Below are 19,252 nucleotides of genomic sequence, written 5' to 3'. Positions count from 1 at the left end.
TAAAATGTAATCCTTAATGGTAGGAAGAGAACACTTTTCAGATTCATCAGATACAGATGCATGATTAAGTGGATGATTAAGAAAATCATCCAAGGTTTGAACTTTCTCTGAGTAAGGCAACACTTCACCAAACGATACAATTGCTTTGACCTTGACAGGTAAATATGATACATTTCTCAATCTTATTTTGAAAAAAAAAACATGATCAACTGTGGTGAGAACAGATTCAGGCTGAATACTTTGATATATGTGGCAGACAGAGAATATCAGTGCACAGAGAACACTTAATCGAAGCATCGACTACGAGTAAATTACATGCATGCAGCATAACCGAGTGAGCTAACGAAATGTGTTTACTTGAAGTTACACAATAACCAGATTGAGCATGTGAGACTGGCAAGTCATGCGGAACATTAACCAGTGTGGAACATGTCTGAACGCTGGTAGAAGAAAGAATTGCGTCTGACATAACCACACCAGCAAGGGAGAGAAATATAGTAGAGGAAGAGACAGCAGGGATGGAAGTTGCTAATTGAGAAATCTTATTGAAAACAGGAAAGAGATTGATGTCATTGTCACACATGATTTGTAAACCAATAAAGACAGGTTTGAATGACATATTTGATACTATGTAAAAGTAAGCAGAGATGTCTGGTTTCTAAGGTGAGAGTGAGAGTCATAAGAGCACTTATAGGGAGGTGGTGGCATAGTGGATAAGGTGGTGAGCGTAAGATCGGGCAGACGTCCACGCGTAGGTTCGAATCCCACCACGTACAGCCTTAAAACACTTTGCCGTTTGTCGAGTGGTTTAAAGTTACCTACATATCACCATGATATCCAGATTCTAGGTGGTTACACTCAAGATGAGCTTGGGCGGTGATATGGGCCTAATATGGGTACCACTATAAATAAAACTGCCTGCGCCACTAATGGGCGGAAGCTGAACAGCGCTTCCCATACACTCTTCAAGTGTGCCTACAGGCGCTATAGGCCTTGCCGTAAAAAAAAAAAAAAAAAAAAAAACTTTGCCGTCAGGTATCATAGATACCATGGATGTTGAAGTCAGGGGTCAAGTCAACGACCGAAGGAGAAGAAGCAGATAAAGCTTTAAAGACTTGCAATTTTATATGAGATTGATAGCAGCGCCCTTATCAAGGGATGCTGAGTGACGAATGGGAAGACAAGTGACATTGGTGATAAGACCAGTAGAGGAGGAAGAATAAATTGTGTGAATGGAAGCAAGTGAAGAATCAGGATTATGTATGAAGAAAATTCTTATGTTTTTCACGGTGCTTAGGGACAAAAAGAGGAAGATTAAAGGATTGAGGATGATGTTATATATATATATATATATATATATATATATATATATATATATATATATATATATATATATATATATATATATATATACATATATAGTAATATACATATACTGAACCATTAATTGAGCCATCCGAATTACTTCATCTCATTAAAAACGGTGAAATAAACTTACATGACTTCTTCGACACTATGAATGACGGTAGCTTTATGGAAATAAGATCAGGCATAAATATTGATAGGACACCTCCACTAAGGGAACAGAGAAGAGCAAGGAAAAATATCAAACTAATTCTTTTCACTCTAGAGAATAAAACTCAAATACCGAACATGGCCTTACACGTTATTAGAATTATACAACACAACGTCTAACAATGGTATAACAAAAGGATACCACTCTGTAACATCTATAGAGTAATTGATCCAGACATCATAGTCACTGTCTACCCGAGGAAACACTGGTAAAAATATTCGGCTACAATATACATGAAAATAACAGACTCAACAATCTTGCAGACGGCTCAGCAATAGTCGTCAAGAAAATTATTCATTATGAAATATTAGATGATTTTCTGTCAGACATATTGGCAATTAAATTATCAACCTTCCCCAGGAAAGTCATTATATTCACCTTATATCAACCTCCATCAAGAGATTATATCCCCAACCCGGATTTCGTAACATTATTCAGACGAAAAGCACAACAAAAAGCAGATAGGGAACAGTGCTAAATAGTGCTAGGAGACGTCACAAAAGCTTCTGATAAAGTTTGGCACTGTGGGATTAAATCTAAAATACTCCAGCTATAACTACCAACAGATATCGAAAAATTGCTCTGCGACTTTCTAGAAGACCGTACTGCAACCATAAGAATAAAAAAATACGTTGGGTCCCCTTAGTAAAAGCTCTTATATTCCCAATTCTAGATTATCCCTTCCAATCCTCACCCAAACATTGAGTACGACACAAATAAGCAAGTTACAAAAAGTACAAAATAAAACATTAAGATTTGCCACAAATCAAAAACATTCGTATACCATAAGCACAATAAAACGCATGCTCAAACCAACACTATGCTAGTAAATATCAGATTACACAAAAGAGCACAGGAAATATGGGACAGGATGGAGTTAATAGAGATACCTGCATACCAAAAATTTAAAGATATTCACAACAACATCAAGAAGTTTCACAGAGACTACCCAAGCAGTATACAGGCACGCAAAACAACACCAAACACCATATACTAACAATACTAAGTCACAAGAAACATAACATGATACTTACCACGCTTACCTTCGACCAAAATAATCTTGAGTGTTTTAACTAGACACTTAACCTTACAAGCACCTCAAGATACTTTTTCTGAGTTGCCTGAAAAGGAAACAACGTCATAATTACAGAAGCGGGAAATAAGCCAACTACATAACTAAATAGTAAATACAATAAATAAAGTGAATAAATAAACAATAATGAATAAATGAAGTAAATAGGAATGAATAAATAAATAAGTAAATAGACAAATATATAATAAAATAAACACATCAAACAGCGCAAGTAGTCTTGTTTTAAGGGAACGGTGATGGGTTAGTTGGATTCTACTTGCAAAAACATAAATAAATTTTTAAAGTCATAAAATATCAATAGACAAATAGATAATAAATAAGTAAATAGATGTAATAAGAAAGTAAAAAAATAATAATAACAATAACAGTGAATAAATATATAGATAAATAAATCAAGAAGTGATAGTGCGCTCCAGATTTTTGATAAGTTATTAATTAGAAATAGAAATGTGGTCACCCACAATCTTTTACTCTACTACTTTCCTTATTTTTTTCATCTTTTGTCTTCTTCTGTCCAATCTCTTCACTCTTCACCTTCTGTCTACTTCAAAAGAAAGTCACACATTCTGTCTTAAGATGTTCCCTGAAGAGGAACAAATTTCCGCTACAAACTCTATATTTGGACAGCTCATCGGGGCTCTTACTGTTCAAGAGCAACACTTAATTACACAAATTGAAAACACACAGCAAAAACTTAATAATGCTGAAGTCGTTCATGCCTTTAACATCCTCTAACGTAGAAAAAAAAAAAAAAAAAAAAAAAATATATATATATATATATATATATATATATATATATATATATATATATATATATATATATATATATATATATATATATATATATATATATATATATATATATATATATAGGGAGGCGGTGGCGTAGTGGATAAGGTGGTGAGCGTGGGATTGGGCAAACGTCCACGAGTAGGTTGGAATCAACCACATACCACTTTGAAGCTATGCCATTTGTCGAGTGGTTTAAAGTTACCTACATGGTTGGTGATATGGGTTCTAATATGGGTATCAATATAAATAAAATTGCCTTCACCACCAATGGGCGGGAGCTTAACAGCGCTTCCCACATATACTCTTCAAATGTCCCTACAGGCGCTATAGGCCATAATTATATATATATATATATATATATATATATATATATATATATATATATATATATATATATATATATATATACATATATATAATTTTTCGTTAATCAACAAAAAAATATAAGGTTCTACACTACGATGTTGCAGGAGTTGCACTGACCCCTTAGTGGTTGATGTGTTCAATGCACACCCCGGGTGACAGACTGACTCACTCCTCCATGTCGATCCCTTTAAGTGAGAGGTTGTTCACCCGAGTAGATGACGTGGAACATAATCAGCAAGATAAACCAGTTCCTACATTATATTATTTTATATTACAGCTATGTACGTGTATTGTGAATGTGGTAACCATCACACCCCTACCCACACTTGCGTATGCACACACACACACACACACACACACACACACACACACACACACACACACACACACACACACACACACACACACACACACACACACACACACACACACACACACACACACACACACAGATAGATAGATAGATAGATAGATAGTTTATTGACCACAGCAACATTACATTGATACAATACTTTATATTAAAAATATGGTCCATCATAATTGTTAAAACTATACATTTGTAATATAATTGTTACTTCTAAAATCTCTGTTCTCTGTACATAAAAGTTTAATTATCTCGTTTCTACATTACCTTAATAAACAAGTGCATAAAAAAACATAATAATAATAAAAGTAGTTCTTTTCTAATCCTTCCTATCAGCAATAAAATTTCTAGAACTATTACTAAATTTCTATGATAAAAGGAAATATAAGTTTACTCACAACGAGGTCTAATACCACAAATTCTAATCTGGACAAGTTCTATTGTCACTAGAGCATGCTGTGAACCTACCATTTACAAGTTCTCAACTCGCTGAACGTCTCCCTTTGTGTCTCACAACTCAAGGGGACAGTCACAGCCTGCCCTCTAAAGAAAACTCCTGTTTTTACTACACACACACACACACACACACACACACACACACACACACACACACACACACACACACACACACACACACACACACACACACACACACACACACACACACCATTCACTTAAAAATAAAAAATGACAACTCTAACACCAGCCTCGGAGTCCCTTTCCCGGAGGGTACCGTAAATGTCTTCAGGTCGGATTGCAACCATACATGTCTCTCTATCCCTTTGTGGAGATCTCCATCCTTGGAGATATCAATGTCCACCTGCAGCTTTGGCTTTCCTCTCCCTTCACTGACCATCCTCATGAACTAGCCTGTAAGTTTACTATCCTGCATGACCTAGAGCAACTGGTGCAACACCGTATTTTTATCCTGACAGTCTTGGGGATACGCCCAACATTCTTGACATTATCCTTACTTCTAATCATTCTGCTTTTGCTTTATATTAATGCAGGTGAGAAGCCAGCCAAGGGCAACAAAATATTAAAGAAAAGGCCCATTTCAGTGCTGGTTCTCTAAAATAAAAGTAAAGAGTTAGCCAAAATCAAGAAATAAATGTCTTGATACCGCCCTCTAAAAAGAAAGTTCTACGAGGAAGGAAATACAGAAACAGGTAGGAAGTTGGACAGAATAGGGAAGAGAGGAAGAAGAAAGCCTTGTGCAGCGAGGCCGCGGGAGGAGGGGAGGCATGCAGTTCGCAAGATCAGTAGAATAGTTTGCATGAAAATAGCGCTAAAAGATACAGTGGAACCATGCGCGCTTTGGAGTCCGAGGGGTCTCCAAGCGCACGGGTTCGAATCCTGTCCACGGTCTGAGTGTAGGTTAGGCTTCCTCACTCAGGGCAACGGTTTTCTAGCGGGTGGGCTTTGAGATAGGAGGTACCCTAAACAGTATCCCCTTTAGCCCATGAATTCCCGTGAAAAAGCCCACATGGTATAAATAAAAAATTAAAATGCAACATTTCGGCGGTGAGAAAGAGGCTGAAGATAGTCAAAGAAGGAGAGTTGAAGAGACGAATAGCTTTTCATTCCACCCCATCTGATAAAACTGTGTGAGTGGAACCCATCGAAACATGCCAAGAGTGCTCCATACAGGGGCAGATAAGGTCCTTATACAGAGTTAACAGTTGGAGGGGTGAGAAAAACTGGCGGAGACGCCGCAGAACGCCAAACCTCATAGAAGCTGTTTTAGCAAGAGATGAGATGTGAAGATTCCATTTAAGATCATGAATAAAGGAGAGACCAAGATTATTTTAGTGTGGAAGAGGGAGAGAGTTGAGCGTCAATGAAGAAGAGGGGATAGGTGCCTGGAAAGCTGTGTCGAGTTGATAGGTGAAGGAATTAAGTTTTTGAGGCATTGAAAACTACTTTATTTTCTCTGCCCCAATCAGAAATCTTTGAAAGATCAGAAATCAGGCGTTCTGTGGCATCCCTGCGTGATCTGTTGACCTCCTGAAGGGTTGATCGTCTCTGAAAGCACGTGGAAAAATGTTGGGTGGTATCATTAGCGTAGGAGTGGATAGGGCAGGAAGTATGGTTAAGAAGAATAATGAATAATAGAAAGAGAGTGGGTAACAAGACAGAACTCTGAGTAACACCATTATTACTACTAGATTTGGGAGAAGAACAGTGGCCGTGTACCACAGCAGCAATAGAATGGTCGGAAAGGAAACTTGAGGTAAAGTTGAAGAGAGAAGGATACAAACAGTAGGAAGGCAGTTTGGAATTCAAAGCTTTGTTCAAGACACTATCAAAAGCTTTTGATAAGTCTAAGGTGACAGCAAAGCGCCAGAGGCACCTCCCGTTTGGGGCATCCTAAGGAGAGACTGGAGAAATAGGACAAGATACATAAATGAAATTGCGACCGGAGGATCCTAATGGAGATGATAGAGTAACAGCATAAGCAGGAAGATTAGAGGTAAGGAAAAAGTCGAGAATGTTTGGCATATCTCCAAGACGGTCAGCAATGCGACTAAGTTGTTGCACCAGCTCCTCTAGATCATGGCATAGCAAAGTTGAACGCTAGTTCACCAGGATGGTCAGTGAAGGGAGAGGAAAGCAAAAGCTGGTGGTAAACATTGAAATCTACAAGGATGGATGTCTTTACAAAAGGATAGAGGGATAGAATGCGCTCCACTTTTGAAGTTAAATAATTTAAGAATTTACTATAGTAAAAGGAGTTAGGTAAGATATAGATAGCACAAATAAAGTTAGAGAGTGACAATATAGTCGAAGCTAGATGGTTGAAAACTCGGAAGATTCAAGATCGTGGACACGAGAGCAAGTTAAATCCTTGTGCTCATAGACGTAACATTCAGCATTGTATCGAAAATGAAGATAGAGGAAGTAGGAGGAACAGAAAAGGAGCTACTGTCAGCTTTCTCAAACAGTTGAGTTTTGGTGAGGAAAAGAAGCTAAAGTTTAGTAGAAGAGAGGTGCTGTTCTACAGATATGCGAGAGATCTCAGGTCATATGTATTTGTTGGAAGAGTGAGGAAAGAGAGAAGAAGCTGGAGAAATCAGAGCTATGAGGTTTTGAGAAGCCCGGTGCGGAATTTGGCCACAGGCGATATGGCGAATTCACTTAAAGTAAGCGGAAATTTTAAGTCGTAATTAATTCTTGAAATCAATTTAAATGGAGGAGGAAAAATAGGATATTAGGTACTCGTTTGATCAGTATGACGCTGATATATATTTCGTACAATGAGAATGATAATTGTAGATTGGGTAAATCACCGTAACGCAGATATATTGCATGTGATATCTATATTGATTCTCAATTGAGTACATCGCCGTAACGTAGATATGTTGCATAAGAGATTTATGGATGAGTGGAGTTAACTTGTGTGTATTTGTGTACGATGTTGAAATAATTGTTAAAATATATGGATATATGGATAGAAAAGAGAAGGTTGTAATTATTATCAGCGGTGAGTTACATTGTGTGTATTAGTTTATGAAGTTGACGTAATTCTTATAAATGGATGTATGGATTGAAGAGAGAAAGTTTCAATAATTGTGACTGGAAAAGACAACTCTAAGTATTCGTGATTGTCATTTTACCGGCTACGTATCGAACATCTTAGGTATGAATATTATTTATTACGTAAGGTTGAATATATATAACTTCAGTATTTATAGATTGAGTATTTATAACTACAGTAAAACTAAATTGTACTGACCCGTAGGGCTAGGCCTATAATCCGTGCGACTCTGCCATATCTATCATTACTTCAAAAAAACGTAATAACTGTGCTTTATTTATTTTAATGCATGACTTCGCTAAAAAATATAAGTGATGGACAAGACATGAAGATGCCATAGGTAAATTAAATATAGTTAAAGTGCTGGTTATAAAAGTGAAAATGAGGCTGATAATTTACCAAATATTTACTATTATGTCCTCTCGAAATATCCAGTGCAATATAATGAGTGGGGAAAAGAAGCGCTGATAAGGTTGTGATGTTGTGTGGTGTATATCTTGTTTGCACTGGGACAAATCCTCTTCACTGTGCCTTCAGATATACCAGCTGCACCCGCTGTCCTCTTTCTCGCTTGATTTATTGGTAAAAGTGGTCCTTGCAAGCTTTATTTATTAATTCTGTAGACAAACTTCTTGGTTTGGCTGTACAACACACAGACGAGGATGCGTCAGTGTATCTTTCCATAGTGGCGACCAAATGAGAAGTGAGTCGATTTGCACCTGCGTGGTGACCTGACACCTCCCCCTTCCTCCAGGGGAAATCCCGCCTCGGGTCGACTGGCAACGTCGCCCGTCCTGACATGCCACATCATCATACATGTCCATGAAATACCTTCATTTGACTTGGTATATAACACTTATTTGAATCACCTGATATTTAATGAAATAGTCAGAATATTCTTAGAACGCCGTTTGCTGATAATACTGTGATTAAAGAACCATGAATAGTATAGGCTGAATGTTTTGGTTGGAAATCTGGCAGAATGGCAAACAACACCCTACGGGTCAGTACAACTTAGTTTTACTATAGTATCCTAAGAAATCATGCAACATTGTAACACAACTCGGATCACAACAAGTTAAAATCTTTAGAAATCCAACTTCTCTCAAGACTTCTGAATTCTGGCCAAAAACAACTCAAATAACATTACTTCTTCATCTTTCTCGCCTTTATATTATCCTGCTGGCACCACTGCCATCACATCTGTCTCTACAGATGAATTCTTCTATCAAACATTTCCTAATAACTCTACTTTGGATAATTCTTGCCTTGTTCCACCTTCTCCTCCGCCTTCCTCTGACTATATCATGCCTTCGATTCAAATGAAGTTTTCAATGCCCTGGCTGGTCTAAACTTTAAGAAAAATTACCGTATAGACCCAATAAGGGTTCCTCTCAAGAACTGTGCCTCGGTGTTTGTTTCTTGTCTGTCTAAATTCTTCCAGGTCTGTCTATCGACTTCTACCTTTTTGCTGGAAGTTTGCCTACTTTCAGCCTGTTCCCTAAAAAGGGTGACCGTTTTAATCCCTTTGGACTACCACTCTATTACTTTAATCTCTTGCTTGATTTGCATTCTTAAACATCTGTCACTTCACAATCTTTTATTTGATTGCCAGTATGGCTTCCGTCTAGATCGTTCTACTGCTGATCTGACTTTCCTTACTGAGGCTCTGTCATACTCTTTTAGAGTTATGCCAGTGGTTCCCAACCTTTTAGTGATCTAGTACCACTTGGAGGTCCTGTACAGTCGCCGCGTACCACCTGGTTCCAGAGAAACTCAATTCGATCAGATATTACTTTATTTACCATAATTTTACAAGTAGAACACACAAATGAACTAAAAAAAATTCAACTCAATGCGAGGGCTGCATCTGCTTCTTCTCCACCAGCTGGTCAATGCGGGGCATGACTTTGCTCACAGCACATCGGAAATCATGCCCGGGAGCAGCAAGACGGTTCCGGCTCTTCGACTTGATGGTCATGAAGGCTGAGAACCCCCTGTTCGCACTCCCACGTCGAGGGGAAAATCAGTAGCTGGGGAACAGCGTGACGGGCTAACGTTGGGTACGAGGAGGCCATGCTCAGTTTGGCAGATGGCAGACAGTGTATGGCAGATGGCAAACGCGTGTCAAATTATGGCAGAATTCCATAATTATGGCAGACAGCGCAACACTGAGTCGCCAGCATACGTTTTCTTTCTGAGTCTGACCTGTTCGGTTCGGGTTCAATTCACACCCACACATTGTCACATTATTGACTATTTTATTTTATGTTAGGGCCATAGGCAGTAAACATTTTTGTGAAGTAAAAAATAACTAAAAATCGTTCATGACCCCGAAAGTGCTCGCGTACCACCTGGAAGGCCCTCGCGTACCACTAGTGGTACGCGTACCACAGGTTGGGAACCACTGAGTTATGCCTTAGACATATCAAAAGCGTCTGAAAGAGTCCGGCACAAAGCTTTGATCTGTAAACAATTCTCCTAAGGTTTCTCTCCTCTCTGTAACTTTATCTCAAGTTTTCTCACTGACCGTTTTATTGCTGTGATAGACGGCCACTGTTCTTCTCTTAACGTTTCTGTCGTGTCACCAACTCTCTTCCTATTATTTGTTAATGATCTTCTAAACTAAACTTCTTGCCCTATTCATTCCTACGCTGAGGATACCAGTCTACACTTTTCCACGACTTTTCAGAGACGACCAACGCTTCAGAAAGATAACAGATCCAGCAGGGACGCCACAGAACACCTGACATTTGATCTCTCTTAGATTTTTGAGTCGGGCAGACAAAACTTAGTAGTGTTCAATGCCTCAAAAACTCAATTACTCCATCTATCAGCTCGACAAAACCTTTCAGACAAGTATCCCTTTTTCTTCATTAACACTCAACTGTCCTCCCTCTTCTACCTCGGTTTGTCCTTTACTTATAATCTAAACTGGGAACTTCACATCTCATCTCTTTCAGAAACATCTATGAGGTTAGGCGTTCTGAGGCGTATCCGCTAATTTTTCTCACCCCTCAACAACTGCTAACTCGGTACAAGGGCCTTATCCGCTAATGTATGGAGGCTTCCATTCATACAGTTTTAAAAGATAGGTTTTTTTCAAATTTTCTTTTTTGATTGACTGTCTTCAGCCTCTTTCTTACCGCCAGAGTGTTGCATATCTTGGTATCTTCTACATCAGTATTTTCAGGCTAACTGTTCTATTGATCTTGCTAACTGCATGTCTCTCCTGCAGCCTCGCTGCACAAGAGTTAAACAGTACTGTCCATCATCCATCTGTTTCTCTGGTAAACTCTGGAACTCCCTACCTACTTCTGTATTACCAAATTCCTATGACTTGACTTCATTTAAAAGGGAGGTTTCAAGACATTTATACCTTTACTTTCTGGCTAACTCTCTTTGACATGCAACGGTATAGACATCTTAGTGGGAATATTTTTTTCGTTTCGTGTTGGCCTTGGCCAGCTTTCCCCTTTTACATAAACAAACACACATACACACTCTCACACACACACACACACACACACACACACACACACACACACACACACACACACACACACACACACACACACACACACACACACACACACACACACACACACACACACACACACACACACACACACACACACGACGAGCCGGCGAGATTGGACCTAGTTTTTACAAGGGGTATACAAATGAATGATGATATAAGATATAAGTGCCCATTGGGAAAGAGTGACCATGCAATATTAGAAATAGATATAGAAGAGGGAAAGGAAGATAGAGACGATACATACAAAGGAGACCGATTAAATTAGAGAAAGGCTGATATTGAGAATCTCAAGAACTATTTTAAAAACGTAGACTGGGAGGAGATGGAAAACTCAGAGACAATGCAAGACAAATATAACTTATTTTTGGAAATATACAAAACAGGAGTCAGGAATATGTCCCAAAATATAGACCTAAAGAAGAAGGAAAGAAAGATTGGTTTAATGCAAGGTGTGCTAGGGCAAAGGAGAAAAGAGATGGAGCATGGAAAAGGTGGAGGAGAAATAGAAATCCAGCAAATAAGGAAAACTTCAAGGCAGCGAGAAATGAATATGTTAAGGTGAGGAAGGAAGAGGAAAAGAACTTCGAAAAAGACATTGTCGAAAAATGTAAGGAGCAACCAAAATTGTTCTATAGATTCATAAATGGAAAAATTAGGCAAAAAGAAACAATAGAAAGGTTAAAAGGAGAGAACGGGATGGTGGAAGACCCAAAAGTATGGCAGAACTATTAAATAAAAAATTCCAGGAGGTCTTTACTAAGGAATCCAAATTTGAGAGGCCACAGGGTAATAGAGAGACAATCTATATGAAAGAGATTAAAGTAACCAAGCTTGAAATAAAAGAGTTAATGAAGGAACTGGATGAAGAGAAGGCAATGGGACCAGATGAAGTCTCAGGCAGAATACTGAAAGAATGTAGGGAAGAACTAGCAAGTCCTATATACAACATCATAAAATGCTCAATAGAAAATGGAACAGTACCAGTAGAATGGAAAAGAGCTGAGGTGGTTCCCATATATAAGAGCGGAAGGAAGGAAGAACCTTTAAATTACAGACCGGTATCACTAACTAGTGTAATATGCAAGATGTGTGAAAGAATAATAAAGAAACAATGGATCGAGTTCCTTGAAGACAACAAATTAATATCAAATAGCCAATTTGGTTTTAGAAAAGACGGTCTTGTGTAACTAATTTATTGAGTTTCTATTCTAGAATAGTTGATAGAGTACAAGAGAGAGAGGGATGGGTTGACTGTATTTATTTGGATTTAAAAAAGGCGTTTGACAAAGTGCCACATGCAAGATTACTGTGGAAGTTAGAGGAGAAGGGTGGCTTAAAAGGAAGCACATTGAGATGGATAGAAAATTATTTGAGGGGGAGAGAAATAAGGACGGTAGTTCAAGATATTGGAGAGCAGTAGAAAGCGGAGTGCCACAGGGGTCAGTATTGGCACCAATACTTTTCCTCATTTATATTAACGACATGCCAGAAGGAGTGAACAGCTACATAAATCTGTTTGCAGATGATACGAAACTGTGCAGAGTTATAAAGCAAAAGGAGGATTGTGAAATACTGCAAGAAGACCTAAATAAGATCTGGGAATGGAGTAAGAAGTGGGAAATGGAATTCAATGTGAACAAAAGCCATGTCATGGAAATGGGAAAGAGTGAAAGACGACCTGTGGGAATCTATAAGATGGGAGATGGAGTAGAACTGGAGAAAGTTAAAAAGGAAAAGGACTTAGGAGTGACGATGGAAGAAAACAATCAACCAGTAAGCCATATTGATAGAATTTTTAGAGAAACATATAATTTGCTAAGGAATATTGGAGTAGCATTTCACTACATGGACAAAGAAATGATGAAGAAATTGATAAGTACTATAATAAGACCCAGATTGGAATATGCAGGAGTAGTGTGGACCCCTCATAAAAAGAAACACATAAGGAAATTGGAGAGGCTACAAAAAATGGCTACAAGAATGGTTCCAGAATTTGAAGGGATGACATATGAGGAGAGACTAAAGGCTATGGATCTACCAACCCTGGAACAAAGAAGGAAGAGAGGAGACCTGATACAAGTTTATAAATTGATCAACGGAATGGACCAAGTGGATAATGAGAAACTGATCCTGAGAGAAGAATATGACATCCGAAGCACAAGATCGCATAGTAAAAAGCTGAGAAAGGGAAGATGTCTGAGAGATATTAAAAAATATAGTTTCCCGCAGAGATGTATTGAGACGTGGAACAGTTTAAATGAAGAAGTAGTGTCTGCAACGAGTGTGCATACTTTTAAAGTAAGATTGGATAAGTGTAGATATGGAGACGGGGCCACACGAACATAAAGCCACTCGGAAGACGTCAAGTCTCCCATACCCGAAGGCTCGCTCCGCCTCCTCCTGCAAGCCTGCACTAAAGAAGTACCGTTTTACGCACCAGACGGAAATATGTACACACAGATTGATGACTTTGCCATAGGCGTTCTCTTCGCAAACTTTTACATGGGCTCTTTGGAAGACTATATATATATATATATATATATATATATATATATATATATATATATATATATATATATATATATATATATATATATATATATATATATATATTGTACCAAGTATTGTCGATACAAGGTTCCACAACTGGTTATGTTGCTTAAGCACGTCTTGTGCCTGCAATGAATAGTGGAAGAGAGAGGAGTTAGGACAGGGTGAGACAGAGTCGTGCTGTTGCATCAAACCACATCAATCAAATGTGGTTTGATGAATAACAGTGACCAATAAGCAAACTGACTCTCCTACTAAGACCAATATGCAAACTGGTCATCTAGTAGGTTATATCTGAGCCTCTGAAACACCAATAAGGAAGTGTCTTGTTTCCGGATGTGTACTACAGTTGAGAATTATTTGATAGTATTATGTATGTGCCTTCTCGCATATGGTGTCCACACGTGTGTCCCCACGTGGACTGGTCTCCAAATGGTCAATGATAAAACTGGTGTGGAAAAAGATAGTGAGAAACATTGGGTATATAATAGGCTCAACAAACAAGAAAGAGAGAGAGAGAACAGAGAGAGAGAGAGAGAGAGAGAGAGAGAGAGAGAGAGAGACAGAGACTGATATTTTGATGCATCATTTGTAAAGTTGGCACTTGCGAATTCGTGGAAGTTTTAGTTGTATGTTGATTGTTTGAAAAGATAAGCTGAATCATTTTGGAGAATATTGGTTGAACTTGTGTGGCATTCTAGAATTTTTTTTTTTTTTTTTTTTTTTGAGAAGTGGTGTACTTAATTCTAGATCAATTGAATTTAGAAAATCTAAAAATACTATGCTACATTACCTACTATAAGGATTAAGTCTTCACACACGTTAGTGCAACTGCAACTTGCAAGGAAACGAAACATATGTTTGCCTGCTACGTCGTCTCCGCGTCTGCACCATCATCAAGTGCTACGAACTTCATTTTCCTGCCTGTGGACATCATTTCGTCTCAAAGCATCCTGTCCCCCCTCCCCCAAACACACAGAAGCCGGCCCCCACCCCCAAGTCAGTCGCCCCGTGCATACCTAGGTTCGCTGCTCCAGTCTCCTGTCCCAGCCATCACTAACTGCTGGTTAATATGTATCAGTCCTCTGCCACAGACTACGTGAATTACACTATTATCAATCATTGTTTTATATTTTATTATAATCTTTTAGTATTCTCTAGGCCATGATTCCTGCCCTTTTCTATCAAAATACGGGACGCTATCTTGTATCAGCTGTGTTCTGTCCTGTGAGTGGCTGCCCGCTCGTGGGCTGCTTCCTCATCACCTGCTGGCGTACTAGAGCCTCTGACGCTCGCTTTGACTGGCTCCCTTTGTAACCTTTATCACCTTCATCTGCCGTTTCATAAACTTTACTATAAAAATTCAACAAGTTTGTCGAGATGCTTCCTAATGTTTTTCGCTATTATCTATTCCATTAATTTACCTACAACTGAAGTTAAGCTGACAGGCCTGTAATTAGACGTTAGGGTTTTATCTCTTTTCTAAACTATGGCTTGCCTACACAATATCGGAACGTCACCTGACTCTAGAGACATCCTAAAAAGCACTACTAATGGCTCACGAATGACCTCCTTGCATTCCTTAAATACCCTTGGCTATACCTCGTCAGGTCCTGGTGACTTAGATTTCTTTTGTCTATCTCTCTCCTGTTCTACCATCTCCTTAGTTACATGAATATCTGTCAGCTTCTCACTCTCCTCTGCTATTAACATCTGCTCGCTATCTGGGATTTCCTGTGTGTTCTCCTGGGTGAAGACAGTTAAAAATACTCGTTCATACAGTTTTTATTAATCTCTTCCCCAGAGCTAACCATCTCTCCAGTAAATGTCTTTAAAGGACGTATTTCTTTTCTACTTCGTCTTGTATGACTGGAAAAATCCCTTGGGATCCGTCTTTGCCTGGCTGGCTACCCTCCACTTATAATTATTTTTAGCTCTCCTCGTTAACATCATAACTGTTCTTACTAATTCATTGTACAGTAGCCTGATCTCCTGCCTTCAGTCTATTATATATATTCCTCTTCTGTCCTATGTAGGATTTTAATCTATCTGTCATCCATTTAACGTCGTTCCCTTGTGATACTATTGTTTTGTATGGAATGTGAGCTACTTAGCCCCTATGCAACTTATCCAGGAAATAGCTGTACTCCTCACCAACATTAACCTGCCCTGCTATCACCACCCTTTCGTCGCCCCTCTCGGCCTGACCTGACCCAGATCCCACTGCCTCACCCCTCTGACTCTCCCCTTCTCAAACTTCACATCTCACCCCACCTCTCTGACCCTGCCTTCCTTCTTTCAGCTGCATTCTTGGCCTTACCTGACGCTCCCTGTTTGCCCCTTGCCAAACGTCTCCCTGTAGATATCCCTTAATCCGTCAAAATTAGCGTTCCTCAAATCAGGTACTTTCCTAGTGCTCTTGTTTCTAAAAGCCTCGTGGCCCTTATTTCACTGTGGTCACTGTTACCTAGCTGGCCACCAACCTCCACCTCTGTAACTGCCTCCTCCCTGTTTGACAGAATCAAATCTAGAATATTATGTCCCCGTGTGTGTTCTAAAATGACCTGCTTCAAAAAATTGTCCTGAATAACCGTAAGAAATTTCTCTGCTTCAGTGTTCCCCACCATCAAGCTACAATCAACATTCCTATTATTAAAGTTTCCTACCACACATACCTTACTGTACCTGGCTGCTCTATTTGATTCAACCCATAGTGAAGAGTTTATATCATTTGTAGCATTAGGTGGCCTGTACACTAAACCCAATACTACTGATTGTGACCCATCTTTAATATCCACCCATAGAGACTTGTTTTGTCATCTGTCTTAATTCTAATATTTATGTAACATTGCAATGTGTCCTTAACGTACAAGGCCATCCCCCCCTCCTCTTCTGTTTTCCCTATCCTTATGAAAAGTGTATGATTTTTTTTTTTTTTTTTTTTTATTTATTTATTTTTTTTTACCTCCGGATCAAATGCATAGTGTTCCCTGACACAAACGACACTTACGGTACAAGAAAAGTGCTGGTGAACGTCCTTCCTCCCTGCAACACTACACAACGTAACGCAAAACACGCCGCTCCCTTGCCGCTACCATTCCCTCATTAGTCCTCAACCTAACACTCGAATTTTCTTTGTCCACCTTCCTTTTTGTTTCCTTTCCTTTTGTGTCATTCCTCCCTCACATTGCTTCTCCTCTCTCGCCCGCCTGCACTACCTCCTCTCGCCGCCAGCATCCTCAGTTGCTGCCTTTGGGGAGTGATGCACAATGTGGCTTCATATTGCAGTAAAGAGGCGAGGGTCACAGCGGGACCGGCCTCTCCTGGACCTCGTTAAGCTCTCTCGAGAAATACCAACGACGGAAACACTGTCAAGGAAACAAACACGAAGAGAACACACTAAAGAGAGGGAAAATGCTTTGTATCATTGACGCCTTTATGAGTTTCGTTGAATGTCTATTTTCATCAATCCTTATACAGATATCTTTTTCCTCTGGTAACATTGAAAGCACTGTAAAAAATCTTTCCATAGCTATAAAAGAAAAGAAACAGTAGACGAACTAATTGTGTTGTTTCTAAGCTACAATATTGTTTCAGGATATACAGTACATAATATATGTAAGTGTGGAAGATGTAATAAGTGGATAAGGGAAAAAAAAACTTTTCAGCGATGATTGTGTTAAGAATACCGTTGTTGTCCCCCTCACGATACATTACTTAATGGAGTTCCTATTATCCGTGGTATTGAACTTCATTTCTGTGCCTGGGACATGGATATGAAAGCTGTGAGGCGAACAGACCTTCTTAACTAGAGGCGTCCGCTGCCAACATTTATTAAAGAAACATGAGGACGTGGACCTGCGGCTGTAATAAGTGCGTTGTCCAGCTTTCATGCAAGATGGACCATTTTCATCGGTGAGTCAGGAGAGAGAGAGAGAGAGAGAGAGAGAGAGAGAGAGAGAGAGAGAGAGAATAATGCTTACGTGCGCTCGGGCCCATGTTTGTGTGTGTGTGTGTGTGTGTGTGTGTGTGTGTGTGTTTCACTGTTTGATCTGCTGCAGTCTCTGACGAGACAGCCAGACGTTACCCTACGGAACGAGCTCAGAGCTCATTATTTCCGATCCTCGGATAGGCCTGAGACCAGGCACACAACACACATCGGGACAACAAGGTCACAACTCCTCGATTTACATCCCGTACCTACTCACTGCTAGGTGAACAGGGGCTACACGTGAAAGGAGACACACCCAAATATCTCCACCCGGCCGGGGAATCGAACCCCGGTCATCTGGCTTGTGAAGCCAGTGCTCTAACCACTGAGCTACCGGGCTTGTGTGTGTGTGTGTGTGTGTGTGTGTGTGTGCTGCCACTCATACAGTCTCTCCTAGACGCGTATCCACTTGTTTACCAAATCAACGCGTAAATGTATTTAGGGAAATTCCAATTTGGCTGGTAAACTTTTGTGACAGTCCAAGGAATGTTCGAGAGCGAGGTCGTGAGTGCCTGGGGCGCGAGGACAAAAGGGATGCGGCTTCGCTGGGGTTGAGACCGGACGAGGCTGGTGGAATGACTCACCTGAGAAGCAAGGTCTACGAACCATGTTAAGTGTGTCAGAAGAAGGGAAAAGGAAAACATGCAGAAAGTTGGAGGAATTGAAGTAGAGGAGCACTGACAGTCACACAGGGCCTCTCTCTGCAGCCTTAAGGAGGAACAGTGCAGGCAGACTGACTGATCTTTCTGTATGCCATAGCACGTTGCGGGGCAGGCGGTGGTGCAGCCCTCCCCAAAGGGGACTAACTAGTGTATACCATGCATTTTTTGCTTTTAAATAACTTATAGCTGCTTACCAACCTTAAAAAGAATGTTGTGAAAAAAGTGTTGAGTAATGCTTCTCAGCCTGTGGTGTGTGGATCCCTTAGGGCTTATGGGTCCACTGATGGACTGCAGGGATTCACGAAGGTCTGACAAATATGCAATGACACAATACACAGGCAGTGTAGTACATATGCGTTGTCTGTACCAAGAGGAATGAGTAAAGCGAGATGTGAAGAAAAATCGTATGTATGGTCACATATAACAGAAAGAAAGTATAATATTCATGAGTCTTTAAAGCTATATACAACACTGATGAAGAGACTACAGAAAACAAATCCGTTTGTGTCCCACTGAACCTCTGTTTTACTTTCCTCCCACGCACGTCACTCCACCCCCACGTCCTCCGCCACCAACAACATCCTGGAAGACAGAAAGAAATGAAAAAGAATATTAGTCTCATTGTCCCTTTAATTATTTCCGGTGTTGTGTTTCCGTCCTTGGTCCTGCGCTGGAGAGACTGACAGAGCGGAATAATGAATGGGCGCCTGGGGGGGTTGGGGGTGTTGAATCCCGGGAACTTCTCACCTGCCTTATTTGTTCTCTCCTTATATATCTTT

The 19,252-nt window shown here is 39.7% G+C and overlaps 1 protein-coding gene across 1 annotated transcript in view; it reads right to left on the bottom strand.

Moving 5' to 3' along the window:
• The window catches only part of LOC123518119 (juvenile hormone esterase-like), a 35,826-nt gene extending 17,296 nt beyond the window's left edge, over positions 1-18,530 (bottom strand). Inside the window, exons 1-2 of the mRNA XM_045278752.1 lie at positions 18,396-18,530; positions 2,611-2,697 (exon numbers count right to left, since the gene is read on the bottom strand). The gene's annotated coding sequence lies outside the window, so the exon portion shown is untranslated. The remainder of the gene's footprint in view (positions 1-2,610; positions 2,698-18,395) is intronic.
• Positions 18,531-19,252: the final 722 nt, after the last annotated feature.

This window comes from Portunus trituberculatus, chromosome 6 (assembly GCF_017591435.1).
Source record: "Portunus trituberculatus isolate SZX2019 chromosome 6, ASM1759143v1, whole genome shotgun sequence".
Classification (NCBI taxonomy): domain Eukaryota; kingdom Metazoa; phylum Arthropoda; class Malacostraca; order Decapoda; family Portunidae; genus Portunus; species Portunus trituberculatus.
Note: the sequence above shows the minus strand (reverse complement) of the source record. Positions and strands in the feature narration are given on the sequence as shown.